General features: G+C 39.0%; 1 long non-coding RNA gene across 1 annotated transcript in view; it reads right to left on the bottom strand.

The window, feature by feature from the left end:
- Nucleotides 1-18,696, bottom strand: part of LOC119535044 — a 100,962-nt gene that overhangs the window by 5,438 nt on the left and 76,828 nt on the right. Inside the window, exon 3 of the long non-coding RNA XR_005217154.1 lies at nt 6,140-6,343. This is a non-coding gene — a long non-coding RNA (uncharacterized LOC119535044). The remainder of the gene's footprint in view (nt 1-6,139; nt 6,344-18,696) is intronic.

The following is an 18,696-nucleotide window of genomic DNA, read 5'->3' as shown; positions in this document are numbered from 1 at the left end:
TGCATGACATCTCCTGGGCTCTTCCTTCTCTTCTGGGTTCTGTTTCAACTTATGGCTTCCTGAGGCTTTCTCTCCCTCATGTCTGAATTCATTCCATTTATTAAGGACTCCAGTAACAGGATTAAGAGCCATTCTGATTGAGGTGGGCCACACTTTACTAAAGTAGCCTCATCGAAAGGTCCTACTTACATTGGATTCACACCCAGAGGGATGGATTAAGTTTAAGCACATGTTTTTCTCAGGTACACACAGCTCCAAACCACCACACTGTCTCCGGTTGTTCATGGCATTTGAACGTCTACAAGAATTCACAAAAATTCTTGGAAATAGCTAATGATGGGACTACTTTTACAGACCCTCTGTGCTGGTGATTTATCTTGGTTTAAGTGATATTGAAATATGAAGCAAGGATGCTTCTTTTAGTGTTTAAAAGACTTTTGATGCTGTAGAAGTGGAACTGCAGGCTCCTGGAAGACCCTTTCCCTGTGGGGCACCTGACGGCTGAGTCATCAGAAAGAGCCCAAGGGAAGGCTTCTGAGGCGGCTCCTTATCACCAGCGTTCAATACAGTGTCGGGCACAGAGCAGGGACCTGGTAAATGTTTGCCAGGAAGGAGGTGAGAAGACTGGGAACATGAGCTTGGGAACGGTTGGGGTCTCTCTATTCTGTGAACTGGGTAGAAAATCAGAGCTGCCCCTCAGGCAGGAAGTAGGGATGGATGGATGGCCCCAAAGCCAGCTCAGGATTGAGAGAAGGGTGAAGTAATGCAAGCTTTCTGGCAGCGGAAGCTGAGGCCATGCAGACAGCCTAGAAACCAACCAAGTTTAGGCCATTCATAACCCAGCCCACTGACTGTGCTTCAGCTGTGGGTCAGGGGCAAAGGTTGGCCTTCCAGAGATGCCCATACAGACTGAGTCTGCAGGCTCAGTGCGGAGGGGCTGGGGGCCCGGAGAGGTATCTGTGGGCCCTGTGGGTCAGCACCACCCTCATCCGAGGCTCTAACTCTCCAGGAGGGCCTGGGTGGGCTAAAGAAGCTACAGGGCTCCCAGGGCAGAAAGCATGACCTTGGGATCCCCTTTCTCAGGCAAAAGGTGACAATGTCACCTGTATTGGGCCAGCCCCCACCCTCCTCACACGTGCCAGGGGTAGGTGTCCTTGTCCAGAAGTCCTCCTCCCTCATTCCTCTGGACAGATGGAGAAGAGGAAGCAGATCAAAGCTGGTGCCCCATTCAAGCCCACCCTTAACTAGACATCAAAATTAGGTTTCCAAATGCACATATTTTGTGAGTGTGTGAGTTGGGTTAGGGGCGGGGAGTGAGTAGTGATTTAGTCATTTGTTTCTCTATAGCTTCTCAGTGAGAGGGGTTTGTTTTGCTCTGCTTCTTAGTGGTGTTTGCTTTTGAAAAATTCCACCTGGTCCCAGCCCTGGCCCCCCTGCAGGAGAGGCTCCCGAGCGGGGTCTGCAGGGGACTGGCTGTTCAGCTGGTGTGTCCAGGGCCCTGGGTGAAGTTCGCAATGGGTCTAGGTTGCTCCTCTGTTTCACAGTTTCAGAAACTCAATTTTATCAGTTTACCCGGGTCATCAGGTAATCTGCTACCCAAGGAATCAAAACACAGATTCCTGAGGTCTGTTTATTAATTTGTATGGATAAAGAAAATGGCTAGCTAGGCCCAATTTTCATGTCAGGGTCTAGTGTATTTTCGAGAGGGAAAATCCTCTCATGAGTTAGGATGAGTGGATGTTTGGCAGTTGAGGAACCCCAGCCTAGGAGCTAAATCATCTTAAGGGTATTTTACTTAAGTGGCAACAGCCTCGGGAATTGCCCCTGTTCACTGAGAAGCTTTGTAGACTAATAGACCACCAGAGCTCTATAAAAATAGCTGCCAAGCAGACAACACTTTCCCACCAGCTGGCCACTCAGTGTGCCCTCTCCGATGGGGAGTGCAGAGAAACCGCTAATAAAAACTCCTCCTTCCTCTAAAATCTGCTTACCCATGCTCTGAAGACCAGCAGCAGGGGCATCACCTGGGAGCTTATTAGAAATGCAGAATCCCAGGCCTCCACCCAAACCTCTGGATCAGAATCTGCATGTTAACAAAACTCCAGGTGACTCCTCTGGACATTAAAATTTAAGAAGTACTGGGCTAGAGTCTAGGCTCCCTGTGGATTACAAAACCCACTTCATCTTGATTCATCCCAACACCTGTAGGGAGTCCTGCCTGTTCCTTAAAAAAACTAAGGTCAGATCTTGACCATGGTCAGGAGTCTCACGACATGAGGAGGGCACTGGGCCCAGCAGGACTGGCTCCTGTCCCCAGAATACTCTTCCCTTTTGCCTGCCTTTGAGTCCTGGGTTGGACTTAATGACAGAAGACAGTGGGTCTCTTCAAATTCTCCCCTTCCTCACTTGAACCCAATTTCAGAAGCTGTAACCTCATGCAGGTTGGCAAATTGGTTTATCATGATTACATTTTAGGCTGACCACTTTCTGATGGCCTGGTTGGGGCTGTGGACCTCCATCTTATCAGTTAAGCAAATTCCAAATCTCACTCTAGGATAGGTTAGATTACTTCTAGAAAGCATTTTGGGGGACAGTTTCCTAGCAATATTGCACGCTGTGATCTTGTCTTTTTTGTGGTCCTTTTTGTGTGTGCATGCATGTGGCATCAAATTCCACTACAGATGGAATTCAAACCTTCCTAAGATGGAGATAGTTAGGAGGTCCAGTTGGAGTGTTGTGGCAGTAAGCCACTCTCCTTGAGCACAAACTCTAACCATGTGCCTTCTGGAAAAGGATTTCAGTATTTCCATACCTGAAAGCTAATGAAAGATGGTTTTGAGACAGGAGATCTCATAGATCTGAAGTTAGGCTCTGCCATTTACAAGATGCACCACACCGAGGCAATCATTTTGTGCTCTTTGTGCGTCCAGTTCTTCAACTATAAAATGGATATGATACATATTTTACAGAATTGTTAGGAGGTCAAAAGGAGAGACTCAAAGAGAAGCATCAGTACTTGTGTTTGACTCAAGCACGAGACCAGCACTGGGCAGTGTGGGAGCTCAGTGAATGTTGGCTGACTCGGACGCCTGCAAACCCCAGCCCTGGGTTCCTTTCCCTCCTACCTTTCTGAGAATGTGTTAGATGAGCCAGGGGAAGCCAGGCCAGCCCTCACAGAGGAAACCACCATACAGTTGCCTCCTTGACCACATTTCCATGTATGAGAAATAAAACTTTTGGCAGACTCATTTTCCAAACCAAGGGAAAACTTGTCTACTCTGCATATTAGACTGAAGAAATCAAAAAATTTCTGATGATAAGGTATTTTTCCTGAACACTGGACTCATTGTCTTGGGATTTAGGTTTAATGGTCTGTTTGCAAATGTTTTCTTTATACATTTGTTCATTTTCCCCATTTACATTAGCAGTCACACAGCAGCTCACAGTGTTCTTTTCAAAGACTTCTGTTTTTAGTTTTCAATTTTGGGCAGCATTTGGTCACATGGCACACAGGCCCACACTTTATCAGAAGTACTGTTATATAAGATGCCAAATATTACACCACAGAGAAAAGGAAACTCAGATACCAGCAAAGTGTTGCAAATTACAGATATTGAAAGGAGGAAGAAGAAAATAAGAAACACCGTACTGACTCACTGATAATATTTTGGAAAAAGGGTTAATATGACTCTTTTTATTCAGTAACTCTCCTTATGAAAGGTAGGTGTACATTCTGAGATCAGCTATCTTGTAGGGACAATATGAACATACCACAATCCTGTCAAATATGTGCCTAAGTGTCCGGAACATCAGTTATCCTACAAAATCTTATTTTTAGAATTATCTGAGATTTTTTTCCCAACATGAATATGAATCCCCCAATTTAAAAAATTGTTAGTATAGAACAGTGTACATTATTTTGTATTTATGTAAAAAAAGAAAGAAAGAAAGAAAGAAAGAAAGAAAGAAAGAAAGAAAGAAAGAAAGAAAATGGCTTGCCACTTTGTGATTTTTGGAGAAAGAAATGGAGAGAAAAAGTGGGGAGAAAGGGAAAGGGGGTAGGAGAGGCTGGAGAGAGAAAGGAAAATAGGGAGTACAGTAAGGGTGGAGTGGAAGGGAGGTATGGAGAGATGTGGGAAGAAGAAAGAGGAGGTAGGGAAGGAGAGTTAAATAGGGAGAGTGAGAGGTAGAGGGAGAAGGTGGGAAACAGAAAGAATCAGCAGCAAGAGAGAAAGGAGGAGAAAGGGGTCTTTTCTCCAAAGAGAAGCAGGGAGGGTGTGGGAGAGAGAAAAGCTGAGATATGGAGAAAAGCCTGTGTGTGGCAAAGAGAGAGAGAATTTCTAAAGAGACTAGAAATTCATTTTGAATTCATTTTTAAATGAAATTAAATCCTAAATGAAAAATATATGGATCCCCAAATTCTGAATCTTCTTAAATTGTCTCAGTTGGATGGTCCCTGAACCTCTTCAATGGAAATTCTGCCTTGGAGATAAGTATACAGAGCTGTGTATGTAGTTCAGTCAGTGAGGGTTATGGTTATATTTACAAAGAGGCAGGATAGTGGAGTTATCTAGGGCCAGGTTCAGATCTAGAATGCTAGGTTTGAATTCTGGTTGTCATGACTTACTAGCTGTGTCATCTAACTTAAAGTGACTTAACTTTTGTACAGTGTCCGTTTCCATACCTGGCAAATGGAAATAATGTTAGTCCTTATTTTTAAGAATTGTTATGAGGATTACATGAACTGAAACATGCAAAGGGCTTAGAATGGGTGACCAGCACATAGTAGAAGCTAAATAAATGTTAACTATTGTTATTTGGCCGTAACATGGCAAGGATGTTCCCAAACAAATAGATTGGACTCTTCATCTTTAGCTAACTAGACCAGTGATAACTTGGGACAGATAGTCTGTGTGGTAGATTGGATTATGCTCCCTAACAAAACATGTTCTTAATCTACATTGTGTTTCTGTGGGTATAAACACATGTGTAAATAGGACCTTTGAAGATGTTATTTCTGGTTAAGGTGTGACTGACTGAATCAGGCTGTCTTAATCCATATTACTAGGGGCTTTATAAAAAGAAGAAAGTGGGTTCCAGAAGTCAGACAAGGCCACACAAGAAGCAGCTGGAAGTCAGCAGAAACTGGAAGAGCAGATGAAAGGAGAGGACATCGCCATGTGATGTGAGGCAGAGGTACAAGGCAAGGAACCCCAAGGATTGCCAGCTGCCAGCACCACTATGCTAAGGACTCCAAAAGAAAACAAGCTTTGCTGATAGCTTGATTTTGAACACGTGGCTCAAAACTGAGCCAGTACATCCCTGTGGTTAAGCCAAAATTGGTTTGTGGTATTTGTGATAGCAGCTCTGCAACCCTATGTACAGTATATCAGACAACGATAATATCTGGATGTCACATTATCCATGGAAAAGACAGAAATATGGAATACGAGTACAATTAGCTAGTACATGGGAAACCTAGATTTTGAACCCAGGACTCTCTGCCTTGGGAACTGATAGATTCTCACCTATATTGAGCTGAATTCTCTCTCTCTCTACTTGCTATAAGTTGGTTATTGTTTGAAGACTGCAATCGTGTCCTCAGGTACCTTCTTCAGGTTAACTGTCCCTGGTCCCTTCTAAGGGCCACCACGTGGCACAAGTCCACTTCTCCCTCATTGGAAGGGAAGAGGAGAAGCCAGACAACCACTTGATGGGATGAAGTAGAGGGATTTTGTTCGGTTAATTCAGTATAAATTTATCAAGCCCCTATTATAGGCCAGAGATGATACATGAATTCAAGTTCCTTTCAAGCCTGGAATTCTATTACAAAGCTAATATCATTTTGCCCAGGCAGAACTAGATAGACCCTCATGTCTTGCTCAGAACTCCAACTAAGACCATCCTTGCAGTTAATATTCTCCTTTCTCTGAGTAATCTTTGTCCCTTGCTATAAAGTGGGGACAAACACCTCCCTGTTAACCTGGATATTGCTCCTGTTCCATGGTGTGAGCTTCCTTTGAGCACTGGAGAGAAAAAAACTAATTTAGTCAGCGGTATAAGGACAGGAAGCTGAAGGTTTCCAAGTACATTTCTATTTAAAAAAGAAATGCAAAATAAAATGGAAAATAGCACCAACCTCAAATATATGAGCTGTCAGCCCACAAACCATTCTCTGGAATGCATCATGTTCCAATACAGCAGAATTCCACATTCCCATTTTACGATTCTGGTCCTGAAGTGATTCCTTAGGCTTAGGATTCCACGGTGAAGAAAATGGACCCACATGTGGTCACAGCTCAGTGTAGGGTAGAGTGTTTCCTGCAGTGGTTGCTATGAGGACCTATTGTGTGACAAGAAGACAGTCCGGCTGTCACTGACCAAAGTGTAATGTAACTCTTTGGGAGCATTTGAAAAGACTGTTTATCTAGGTTTTCTAACTCTGCCTCCCAACTCATAAAACCTCAGTCAATATTTGCTGAAATGTAGAGTGGTAGGACCCGTGGGAGTTGAAATTTAACTTTGAGCAAGACATTTATCCTAGTCACTAAAAAGACGTGCTCTGAGGAAGGAGATGGCCTAGGACTCTGATTTTCAAACACAAGTCACAGCCCATTGGGAAATAAATTTATTGCTTGGAAATCAGCATTTTAAAAAATAAGTAGAATATTCCAGAGTTCATTGCATCTGGCAAAGATATTATTTTATGAAACATTTGTTTCCATTTTATCTGAATACACACACACACACACACACACACACACACACACATACATACACATATTCCTACATGCACACATTCATACAACATACCTATGAGTGTACGGAGTTACAAAGTGAAATGGATGTTTTTACTATAGGGTGCAGTTAACAATGTTTGAGAAATGCTGACCTAAGAGACCTCCATCTACCATTTGGGCCCCAGATAAGACTTCAGAAAGAACAAATGATTTTGAATCCTGTATTATTGAGATGAAGGATTGATGCTTTTAAATGTAAGGGACAAGGTACTAAATGCATTCCTTTTCTCCACTTGCTCTTAACTTGTAGGTTTGGCTTACGAATCCTCCATGCCCTCCTTTTTTTTTTTTTTTTTCCTTTTAGGTTCTTGTTCTGTAACTAAGGTAAGAGGTACATGTTTTGACTTTGTACTTGTAACTGGGTTTGAGAGGAGAATCTGTTTTCATTTTTGCAGTTTTTACATTTAAAAATTACCTTATTTTAAAAAAACAGGTAAGCATAAAGATTAACTAGAATCTAAATAAGCATGGAATTTGTCATGTTTTTTTCCCAAAATTTTTCCATTGTCCCAAATAGAAACTGTACATTTTAAGCCTTGCCTCCCTATTCCCTACCACTCCATCTCCTAGCAATCTATATTCTAGATTATTCTAATTATTTCATATCAGTGAGATCATACAATATTTGTCCTTTTATGTGTGGTTTATTTCACCCAATATGATGTCTTCAATATTCATCCATGTTATCACATGTATCAGAACTTCATTACGTTTTACGGTGGATAATATTCCATTATATGCATATACCATATTTTGTTTATCCATTCATCTGTTGATAATACTTGGGTTGCTTCCTTTTCTTGGCAATTGTGCATAATGCTGTTATGAACATCAGTGTGAAAATATCTGTTCGAGTCCCTGCTTCAAATTACCTAGAAGTGGCATGGCAGGTTCATATGTTGATTCTATACTTAACTTTCCAAGAACTGCCAAATTGTCTTCCACAGTGGCTATACCATTTAACTTTCCCAGCAGTAATGAATAAGTGTTCCTATTTGTCCACATACTCTTCAACACTTGTAATTTTCTGTTTTATAAAAAAAAATAGTAACCATTCTAGTGGGTGTGAAACGATATATCACTGTGATTTTGATTTGCATTTCCCTAAGGGCTAATGATGTTCAGTATCTTTACATGTGCTTTTTAGCCATTTGTATATCCTCTTTGGAGAGATGTATATTCAAGTTTTTTGCCCATTTTTAAATTGGGTTGTTTGTCTTTTTGTTGTTGAGTTGAAGGATTTCTTTATATTTTATGGATATTAAACATTTATCAGATATGTGGTTTTGAAATATTTTCTCCCATTGTTTATGTTGTTGTTTTACTTTAATGAGGAAGTACTTTAAGGTAGAAAAGTTAATTTTGATGAAGTCCCATTTATCTATTTTTTCTTTTGTTGCTTGTGCCTTGAATGTAAAGTCTAAGAAAACATTGCCTATCACAAGATCCCAAAGATGCTTCTTACATTTTCTTTTAGGAGTTTTATAGTTTTGGTTCTTGTATTTAGGTCTTTGTTCCATTTTGAGTTGATTTTGGTATACCGTGTGAAATAGAGCATTCACCTTCATTGTTTTGCATATGGACATCCAGTGTTCCCAGCTCCATTTTAGACTATTCTTTCCCAATTGTCCAATACCAGTCGGCTATAGATGTAAGAGTTGATTTCAGAGTTCTCAATTTGATTCCATTGGTTTATATGCCTGTCTTTGGACCAGTACTGTGCTGTTTTGATTATGGAGGTTTTGTAATAAGTTTTAAAACAGGGAAGATTGAGTCCTAAAACTTCGTCTTTCTTTTTCAAGATGGCTTTGACTATTGGAGGTCCCTTCCCCTTCCAAATAAATTTTGTGATTGTTTTTTTCATTTCTGTAAAGAAGGCTGTAGAAATTTTGTTGGGATTGTGTTGAATCTAAAAATTGCTTTGGATGGTATTGACATCTTAATGATATTAATTCTTCCAGTCCATGAGCAAAGAATATCTTCCCATTTATTTAGGTCTTCTTTAGTTTCTTTCAGTAATGCTTTGTAGTTTACTGTCTACAACTCCTTTACATCCTTGGTTAAACTTATTCCTAGAAATTTATTCTATTTGTTGCTATTGCAAATGGAATTGTTTTCTTGATTTCCTTTTCAGATTGTTCTTCAAGGGCTTTTGAGTACCCTGATTCCAGAGTGTCTCAGTCATTAATAACAGCTAAAGACCAGAAGAAAAGGTAGTTAACTTAATATTATTTAACAGATTAACATTTATTGAGTAATATTGTGTGCCAAGCAAAGATAAGTAAAAAGATAGGAAGCAAATGTATAACCCTGAAATGACAAACAATGTAGCTAAGGAAAGAGAATTTATACATAAAGGACAAATTACGTGGATGCAAATGTTAACTACAAAGCAAAAATAGAAGCAAGCCAGAGCCTGTAATGTGCCAGATGCCCATATCTGAAAAGATAGGTAGGGTTTTTATGTGCTCACCAAGATGCCCTTGTAGTGCTCTAAATCTTGCTCCAAATTATTTGCCTATTTACCAACATGAAAAAGAGCATGTATGAAAGACCCACAGCTAACATTCTACTTAATGGTGAAAGACTGAAAACTTTCCCACTAAGATCAGGAAGAAGAAAAGGATGCCCACTGTCACCGCTGTTATTCGACATTGTACTGGAAGTTCTAGCCAGAGAAATTAGGCAAGAAAAAGAAATAAAGTTCATCCAAATTTGAAAGGGAGAAGTAAAACTTTTCCTATTTGCAGATGACATGATCCTGTATACAGAAAATCCTGTAAAATCCACAACAAAGCTACTAGAGCTAATAAATGAATTCAGCAAACTGGCAGGGTACGAGATCGACCTGCAAAAATCAGTAGTGTTTCTATTCACTGGTGATGAACAATCTGGAGAAAAATCAAGAAAAAATTCCACTTATAATAGTATTGAAAAAGACTAAAATATTTAGGAATAAATCTAATCAAGGATGTAAAGGACTTGTACACGGAAAACTACTAAACATTGCTAAAGGAAATCAAAGAAGACCTAAATAAATGGAATGACATTGTTTGTTCATGGATTGGAAGACTAAATATTGGTATGATATCAACTGTACCCAAAGTGATTTATTGATTCAGTGCTGGCAATCCCACTTCTAGGTATATACCCAAGAGAACTGAAAGCAAGGACTCAGACAGATAGTTGTATGCTCATGTTCGTAGCAGCATTATTTACAACTGACAAAAGGTGGAAGCAACACAAATGTCCATCAACAGATGAAAGGATAAATAAAACATGGTATTGAATATTACTCAGCCTTAAATAGGAATGAAGTTCTAATACATGTCACTACATGGATGAACCTCGAAGATATGTTGGGTAAAATAAGTCAGATACAAAGGGATAGATATTGTATGATTACACATATATGAAATCATTAAAATGTGCAAATTCATAAAGACAGAAAGTTGAACACAGGTGTTTCAGTTTGCTAATGCTGCTGGAATGCAAAACGCCAGAAATGGATTGGCTTTTATAAAGGGAGTTTATTTGGTACAAAGTTACAGTTTTAAGGCCATAAAGTGTCCAAGGTAAGGCATATATAATAGGGTACCTTCACTGGAGAAAGGCCATTGGCGTCCAGAAAACCTCTGTTAGCTCGGAAGGCACATGGCTGGCGTCTGCTTGCTCCCAGGTTGCATTTCAAATTGGCATTCTCCAAAATGTTGCTCTTGGGGTGTTTTGTCCTCTTTTAGCTGCAGCTCCTCTTCAAAATGTCATTCTCAGTTGCTCTCCAAAATGTCACTCACAGCTGTTCTGTTCCTTCTGTATGTGAACTCCTTTATATGACTCCAGTGATCCAGTTAACACCCACACTGAATGGACGGGGTAACACCTCAATGGAAATCATCCAATCAAATGTTTCACTCACAGTTGATTGAGTCACATCTCCATGGAAATACTCAAAGGATTCCAATCTAATCAACAATAATACATCTGTCCCCATAAAACTGCATCAAAGATAATGGCATTTTGGGGGACATAATATATCCAAACTGGCACAACAGTTTATGAGGTTGGGGAAAGGGAAATGGGAGTTAATGCATAATGTGTGCAGGATTTCTGTTTGGGGTGATGGAAAAGCTTCGGTAATGAATAGTGGTGAGGGTAGCACAACATTGTGAATATGATTAATCTCACTGACTTACATGTTTGGGAGTGGTTGAGTTGGTAAAATTTTATATTGTATATATGTTTTCACAATTTGAAAGAAAAAGAGAGAGGTTAAAGAGACAATGATGATTAAATGCAGTACATGATTCTGGTCTGGATGTCATAAAGGAGGAGAAAATGCCCAAAGGACATTATTGGGGCAAAATCAAAGAAAATGGAATATAGACTATATGCTTTATATCAGTGTTAAATTTCTTGAATTTGATAACTGTACTCAGTGAAGTTACATAGGTGAATATCCCTCTTAGGAAATATACATGAAAGTATTAAGTTTTCAAGACGCCTGATATATGCAACCTACTTGTAAATGTTTAGAAAATAGACAGATAGAGGATACAAATAGATAGATATAGATATAGGTGGATAGGTAGATGGAATGATATAACAAATGTGGCAAAATGTTAAAAGTTGGTAATTCTGGGTATGTGGGCATGGGTAGGGGTATATTGGAGTTCTCTGTATTGGTTTGTGTATTATTTTTACAAATATCCTGTAAGTTTGAAGTTATTTCAAAACAAAAAGTTTAAAGAAAGCCTTTAATGACAACTTTCAATTTTCCTTTTCTTAAGCAACAACCTCATTTCTAGCTGTTTAGAACTTTTCAATTTCCATGCTTCTCCCCATCACTGCCAGTTCCTACTTAGACTGAGCTCTCATATTTGTATAGCTGTTGTTTAAGGAGTTTCTGACTTTTTAATTCACTTTTTAAAATTCAATTTTATTGAGATATATTCACATACCATACAGTCATACAAGGTTATAATCAATTGTTCAGAGTACCATCATATAGTTGTGCATTCATTACCCCAATCTATTTTTTTTGACTCCCAAGTTATCTGTTTATTTATCTATGTTCTGTTCATTATTACTCTGTACATACTTGTTAACAGTATATAAGAATTATGACAGATCATCTTTTGTTGTACATTTGTCAGTTAACATTTAAAGATATTTTCTGATTTAACTTAGTCATCATAATTATGTTTAGAGTTCTATGAAAAAATAGAAGTTGAAAATTACAATTTTCGGTCAGTTTTTACCTCATAAATATGTGCATGTGCTTATCAGTTGAAAAGAACTCTGATTTCCCTGCCTACAACTCATTACAAAAGTCTGCATTCAACAGTTCCAGATCACCTCACAATCCTACATTTTATTTTTCATTAATATGTCAAAAGGAAAATCTCTGAATTCATGTCTGAATTTTGTTGTAAAGCATTCTTGATCGTTATTTTTCCCAATCTGATATTCCTGGTGTGAATTCCAGCTGAACACTTTTTCACATCGATTTTAGTGTTGATGTTTCCTCAGTACGAGAAATTTAGCATTGATGGGTAAATTGAAAACACCAAAGACTTTTCTTCATTCTATATATACATAGAATGTATTATACAATGTGAACCTTCTCATGTATTCTACACATTGCTTTGTAAGTAAAGAATTTCTCACATTTTTTCATTCAGTAGCCACTCCATCAAATGTTATATCTTGTTCTCCTAGAATATCCTCCGCCTAGTAAGGATATTTCTGTCAATTGTTACGGTTTAGGAGTTATTCCTAATCTGAGCTATACTTGTAAACTGAAGGATGGAGCTAAGCTGAAATTTATTATAGGTAATTACAAACTTTGAGTTCATCCTAAAATAGAAAAATTGTGTTATTTAAAGATAGATTATAAATAAAAGCATTTACCCATTTATTACATTGAGAGATATTTATTACACTCCTGTGTGAATTCTTTTATTTTAAATGTTAGAGCTGTGGCTGAAGACTCTTCCATAAGAAAAACATATTTAATGAGTTCTCTGATGTCCAATAGCAGAATAATGTCTAAGGTTTTCCTACTTAGATGGGAGAAATGTTTTCTCCCCACTGTTAATTACCTTATGTCACCTGAGACTATCAGTGAAACATTTCCCACATACATGGCAGGTGTATAGTTTCTTCTTCTTTTTTTTTTTTTTAATTAAATTCAGTTTTATTGAAATATATTAACATATAGTATAGTATAGTTTCTTCTTACTGGGTTCTTTCATGTAACCTAAGTTTACCACATAAATGGAAGGATTTCCCACATAGATGGCAGACTTATAGTTTCTCCCCAGTGTGAGTTCTCTCATGTTGCCAAACTTTTCCATGTAGAAGGAAGGATTGCCCACATGGATGGCCAATTTTTGGTTTTCCCCAGTGTGAGTTTTCTCATGTTGCCTAAGTTTATCATGTACACAGAAGGATTTCCCTCATAGATGGCCAACACGTGGTTGCTGTGCAGTGTGAATTCTTTCATGTCGCCTAAGGCTACTACAACGACTGAAGTATTTCCCACATATATTGCAGGTATTGGGCTTCTCTCCAGTGTGAATTCTTTCATGTTGCCTAAGGGTACCACAATGACTGAAGGATTTCCCACATATACTGCAGATATTGGGTTTCTCCCCAGTGTGAATTCTTTCATGTTGCCTAAGGGTACCACAATGACTGAAGGATTTCCCACATATATTGCAGATATTGGGTTTCTCTCCAGTGTGAATTTTTTCATGTCATCTAAGGTTACCACAATTACTGAAGGATTTCCCACATATGTTGCAGACATTGGGTTTCTCTCCAGTGTGAATTCTTTCATGTTGCCTAAGGTTACCACAATCACTGAAGGATTTCCCACTTATATTGGATATTGGGTTTCTCTCCACTGTGAATTCTTTCATGTTTCCTAAGGGTATCACAATGATTGAAGGATTTCCCACACATGCTACAGACATATGGTTTCTCCCCAGTGTGAATTCTTTCATGTTGCCTCAGGGTACCACAATGACTGAAGGATTTCCCACACATATTGCAGAGATATGGTTTCTCCCCAGTGTGAGTTCTCTCATGCTGTCTTAGTATGGAAATATCAGTGAAGTCTTTCCCACATACATGGCAGACATATGCTTTTACTTCAGTATGACTTCTCTCAGATTGTCTGAGGGTGGTAATATCCATGAAATCTTTCCCACATCTGTGGCAGGCATATAGTTTCTCCACATTGTGAATTCTTTCATGTTGTCTAAGGTTAAAACTTTGACTGAAGGAATTCCCACATAGATGGCAGATATATGGATCCTCCACAGTGTGAATTCTTTCATGTTGTCTGAGGGTATAACTACCAATGAAGTCTTTCCCACATAGATGGTAGCCATATGGCTTTTCTCCAGTGTGTATTTTCTCAAGTTGTCTAAGGCCAGAAATGGCTCTGAAGACTTTTCCACACAGATGGCAATTATATGACTTACATTCAGTTTGAATTTTCTTATTTTGACCAATGAATGAATGATAATTGATTATTCTTTGAAATTGTTCATTTAGGTTGGGTTTCTTTCCCATGTCAGTCATTGTGGAGTGAGTGAAGTATTCTCCCAAATCATTACTTTCAAGGGGATCCTCTTCAGTGTGAGAAATCTTTGGTTGGTAGATGTGTCCTTCTTAGAGATATGTTGCATGGTTGTAATTTCTTCTTTTTTATGGTACTTGGAGAAAACTTAATCCTTCTCTCCACAGTTCTCCTTGTTCTGACTGTGAAAGCACTTCTGATAAGCAGACCTGATACCCCATGAACATCAGGTGATTGATATTCTCCAGCATAATATCTCTGAACATCTTTCTCTGGTTTGTGTCCAGCATGACCCACTCTTCCTTGGTAAAGTTGATAGTTACATCATTGAGGGTCACTGATTCCACTGGTTTCATTGTCAGTAGTTCTGCCACCAACTATCTTCCTCTGGGTTTTCACTCTCAGACAGTCCAAGCACTAAACATCCAAGCTCAGGGGTACAGGAGCCCACTAAGCAGCATGTCATTCGGATGTTTTCATCCCTTCATGGTCACCAAACTGAAGAAGGGGCACTTCCCAAATATGGGTCTGTTGATTGATGCAGCTAGTAGAAGTCACACTGAACCCAGCTGAAGAGGAAAGATGGTTTATTATGCTGAAAGAAAGCAGGGGAATTTTTCCCATATCTTCTTCCCTGAATTGTTTCTCCAATTTGGTTTTATACCCAGGTGCAGAGACAAAGAGAGATAATTATTCAGCTAACAGGCAACAAGAATGATCCCAATCTATTTTTTGAACATTTTCCTTGTACCAGAAAAAGTGAAAATAAGAATAAAAAATAAAAGTAAAGAACACCCTAAACACTCCCCCAACTCTATTTTTCATTTAGCTTTTTGTCGCCATTTTTCTACTCATCCATCCATACACTGGATAAAGGGAGTGTGATCCACAAGGTTTTCACAGTCACACTGTCACCCCTTGTAAGCTACATTGCTATACAATCATCTTCAAGGGTCAAGGCTACTGGGTTGCAGTTTGGTAGTTTCAGATATTTACTTCTATCTACTCCAATGCATTAAAACCTAAAAAGGGATATCTATATAGTGTGTAAGAATGCCCACCAGAGTGACCTCTTGACTCCATTTGAAATCTCTTAGCCACTGAAACTTTATTTTGTTTCATTTTGCATCCCCCTTTTGGTCAAGAAGATGTTCTCAGTCCCATGATGTCGGGTCCAAATTCATCCCCTGGAGACATATCCTGTGTTGCCAGGGAGATTTACACCCCTGGGAATCAGATTTAATTCACTTTTGAAGGAAATGAATTAAGGGATGCCATCTGCATGTAGCTCATAGGGAAAGTTAGGCATAGAGCCATTAAGCCTCAGGTTCTGCAGCACAGTCGCTGACAGATCTGAAGCCAGTTGCTGATTTCTAGTCTGGGGCTCTTTCCTCTACATCTGTGGCTTCTCTAGTTTGTTTTCCCTGCCATTCCTCCTTCACAAAATAGCAGATGCCTGCTTTCATCTCCAGGTGAAGAAAAAAAGAAGAGGGAGAATTTTGCAGCCGTGATCTTCATACACACTCCTTCCTCAGTAATTCCCCTGAAGTGGCTGTCATATCTCTGTAGAGTAGGATTTTCACACACTCATTCTCACTTCAGAGGCTTCACTGCAGGCTGGTACTCTGAACAATTGACTGTAACCTTGGATGAGTGTTTGGTAACTACTATCTTCTTCCTCATCAACCCCAAACCTACACCAGCTTGCATTCCCCTCTTCCATGCCCCTTTCCCTGTCTAACTCTACTATATCCCACCCAGATTCTGACCCAATTTATGTTGATCTAGAGTCTACTATGTGACAATCATTGTTTTTAGGAGATTTTGCTTGCTTTATCTCATTTAAACTTATGGAAAACCTGTGAGGCAGGTATTTTTAATCACCCATTTTAGAGATGATACAACCCAGGCTCAAGAAAGTTGAGAATTTCTGTTCCCTGACTCTGCACATTTAGTACTCTTCCACCACAAGGAATTTGTGTGTGTGTGTTTGTGTGTGTGTTTAATTTGATTTGTGTGTGTATTTTTTAATTCATTTTTATTGAGATATATTCACATACCATGCAGTCATACAAAACAAAGTGTACATTCAATTGTTTACAGTACCATTATATAGTTGTGCATTTATCACCAAAATTAATTTTTGACATTTTCATTACCACTGGGTGTATGTTTTTTAAATTTGACTGTGGAAATATATATACACATAACATTTCCCATTTTAACCACTTTGATGTAAACGATTGAGTGGTGTTAATTACATTCACAATGCTGTGTGGTGTTCTAGTTTGCTAATGCTGAGGAATGCAAAACACCGGAGATGGATTGGCTTTCATAAAAGGGGGTTTATTTGGTTACAAAGTTATAGTCCAAAGGCCATATAATGTCTTACACACTATATAGATATCCCTTTTTAGGTTTTAATGCATTGGAGTAGATAGAAGTAAATATCAGCACTCTGGTACCTTCACTGGAGGATGGCCAATGGCGTCCAGAAAACCTCTGTTAGCTGGGAAGGCACGTGGCTGGCATCTGCTCCAAAGTTCTGGTTTCAAAATGGCTTTCTCCGAGGACGTTCCTCTCTAGCAAGCTTGCTCCTCTTCAAAACGTTACTCACAGCTGCACTTAGTTCCTTCTCTTTGAGTCAGCTCATTTATATGGCTCCACTGATCAAGGCCGTCCCTGAATGGGTGGGGCCATGCCTCCATGGGAATATCTCATGAGAGTCATCACCCACAGCTGGGTGGGGCACATTCCAAGCAAATCTAATCAGCAGCAAAACATCTGCCCCACAAGACTACATCAAAGATAATGGTGTTTGGGGGACACAATACATTCAAACCGGCACGTGGGATTTTTTTTCTTAGCACATTGTACAGTAATTCCTCTTCAACCTCCAGTTTCCTTCATACAAAATTCTAGAAAACATTATTTTATTTCTGTTCACCTTTTAGAAGAATTTTGGTTCCAGTGTAGGGTAAGTCTTAAGTAACAGTTTATGGAAGGTTAGAGATTGAATAATACCAATTCAGTTATGCTGGATAGTTTAAATAAAGGTTACCAAAGCCTTATTTCATTGCAAGCATCCAAGCTAGGGGGTTCAGAAGTGGGAGCTAATGCTATATAATAATGATATGTAATAACAACAATAACAAAAATCGGAGAAAAAAATAAAATCTTTGAACCTTTGTATGGAGTGTAAGGCAAAAAAAGGTTTCCTCAGTTGTATCCCAATATGTTGTATCTCAGTATATATAGTGTGCAACAAAGCAAAACAAATTTATATAAATCTACTTGAAATTGCATGCTATGCAAAGCTTCTAGAGAGGAAGGAATGGTAAAAGGGAATTTATTGTATAGTATCCATTATTACAAATAAAAGCAGGAAAAAATATATTTGACATCCTAAGTTATGCACTTTATTATTTCGTTTTAGTGAATGAAAATTTTTTTTGTTTAATTTGGATTTTTATAGGTTCAGTCCTGTCCTCCATCTCCTAAACCCATTTTCTCCATGAAGTTAGAAGATTTTCACCTAGGAATACTAACATTGTTTCTTTGGAAACAGGAAAGTGGGGCGGAGACTCAGCGTATTGTCTGATTTTCAAGGCGGCCCTTTCCATAGCTAATCTGTATCCATCCCATGCTTTTCTTAACCATCTCTTGTGTAGATCCACTAAGGTGCAGCGATAACATTTTACAATATTTCTCTTTGGGAAGAGATTTTGGGGAGCGAGGATAAAGGGAAGGGCTGTCGTCAGTTTTCCTCGTACTTCCTCTATCTTAGAGCAGAATAAAGGGAAGATCAGGAGCCTGAGGCCCGGAAACGGATTTGCATTTTACTTAAAGGACTGTCCGGCATCCCTAAGGGCTCTGGTCTCAATAGCATTTTATCTGCAACTCTTTTATGGCCCTGATCGTTTTCTCGTTTTCTCGCTTTGTAGCTATCTGTGAACTTGTCTTATCTCTCTCAACAGAGTGTAGGTTACAGACCAGAGGGAGGAAGAGTGTGTGGATGTTTGGAAAGCGTTTAAAAAGTGACAAGAATCCACTCTTATTTATTTGCTATGCATTGCGCAATCCCATACTCAACCCTAACGGAAATGAAGATGGAAGTTCACCGACAATTTTAACACCCTAACAAATCACTTGTTTCTATTTTCCCTTCCATTCCCTCACATATCAAACATGATGCAAAGCGCTGTGCCAGTCTTGGTTCATATGCAGCTTTTACACATCCTAAATGCAAACTTGCATTCTGCCTTTAATTTTTTCCCATTTTGCTTATCCCAAGTGTTTCTGAGACTG

This window comes from Choloepus didactylus, chromosome 1, assembly GCF_015220235.1.
Source record: "Choloepus didactylus isolate mChoDid1 chromosome 1, mChoDid1.pri, whole genome shotgun sequence".
Lineage (NCBI taxonomy): Eukaryota > Metazoa > Chordata > Mammalia > Pilosa > Megalonychidae > Choloepus > Choloepus didactylus.
Note: the sequence above shows the minus strand (reverse complement) of the source record. Positions and strands in the feature narration are given on the sequence as shown.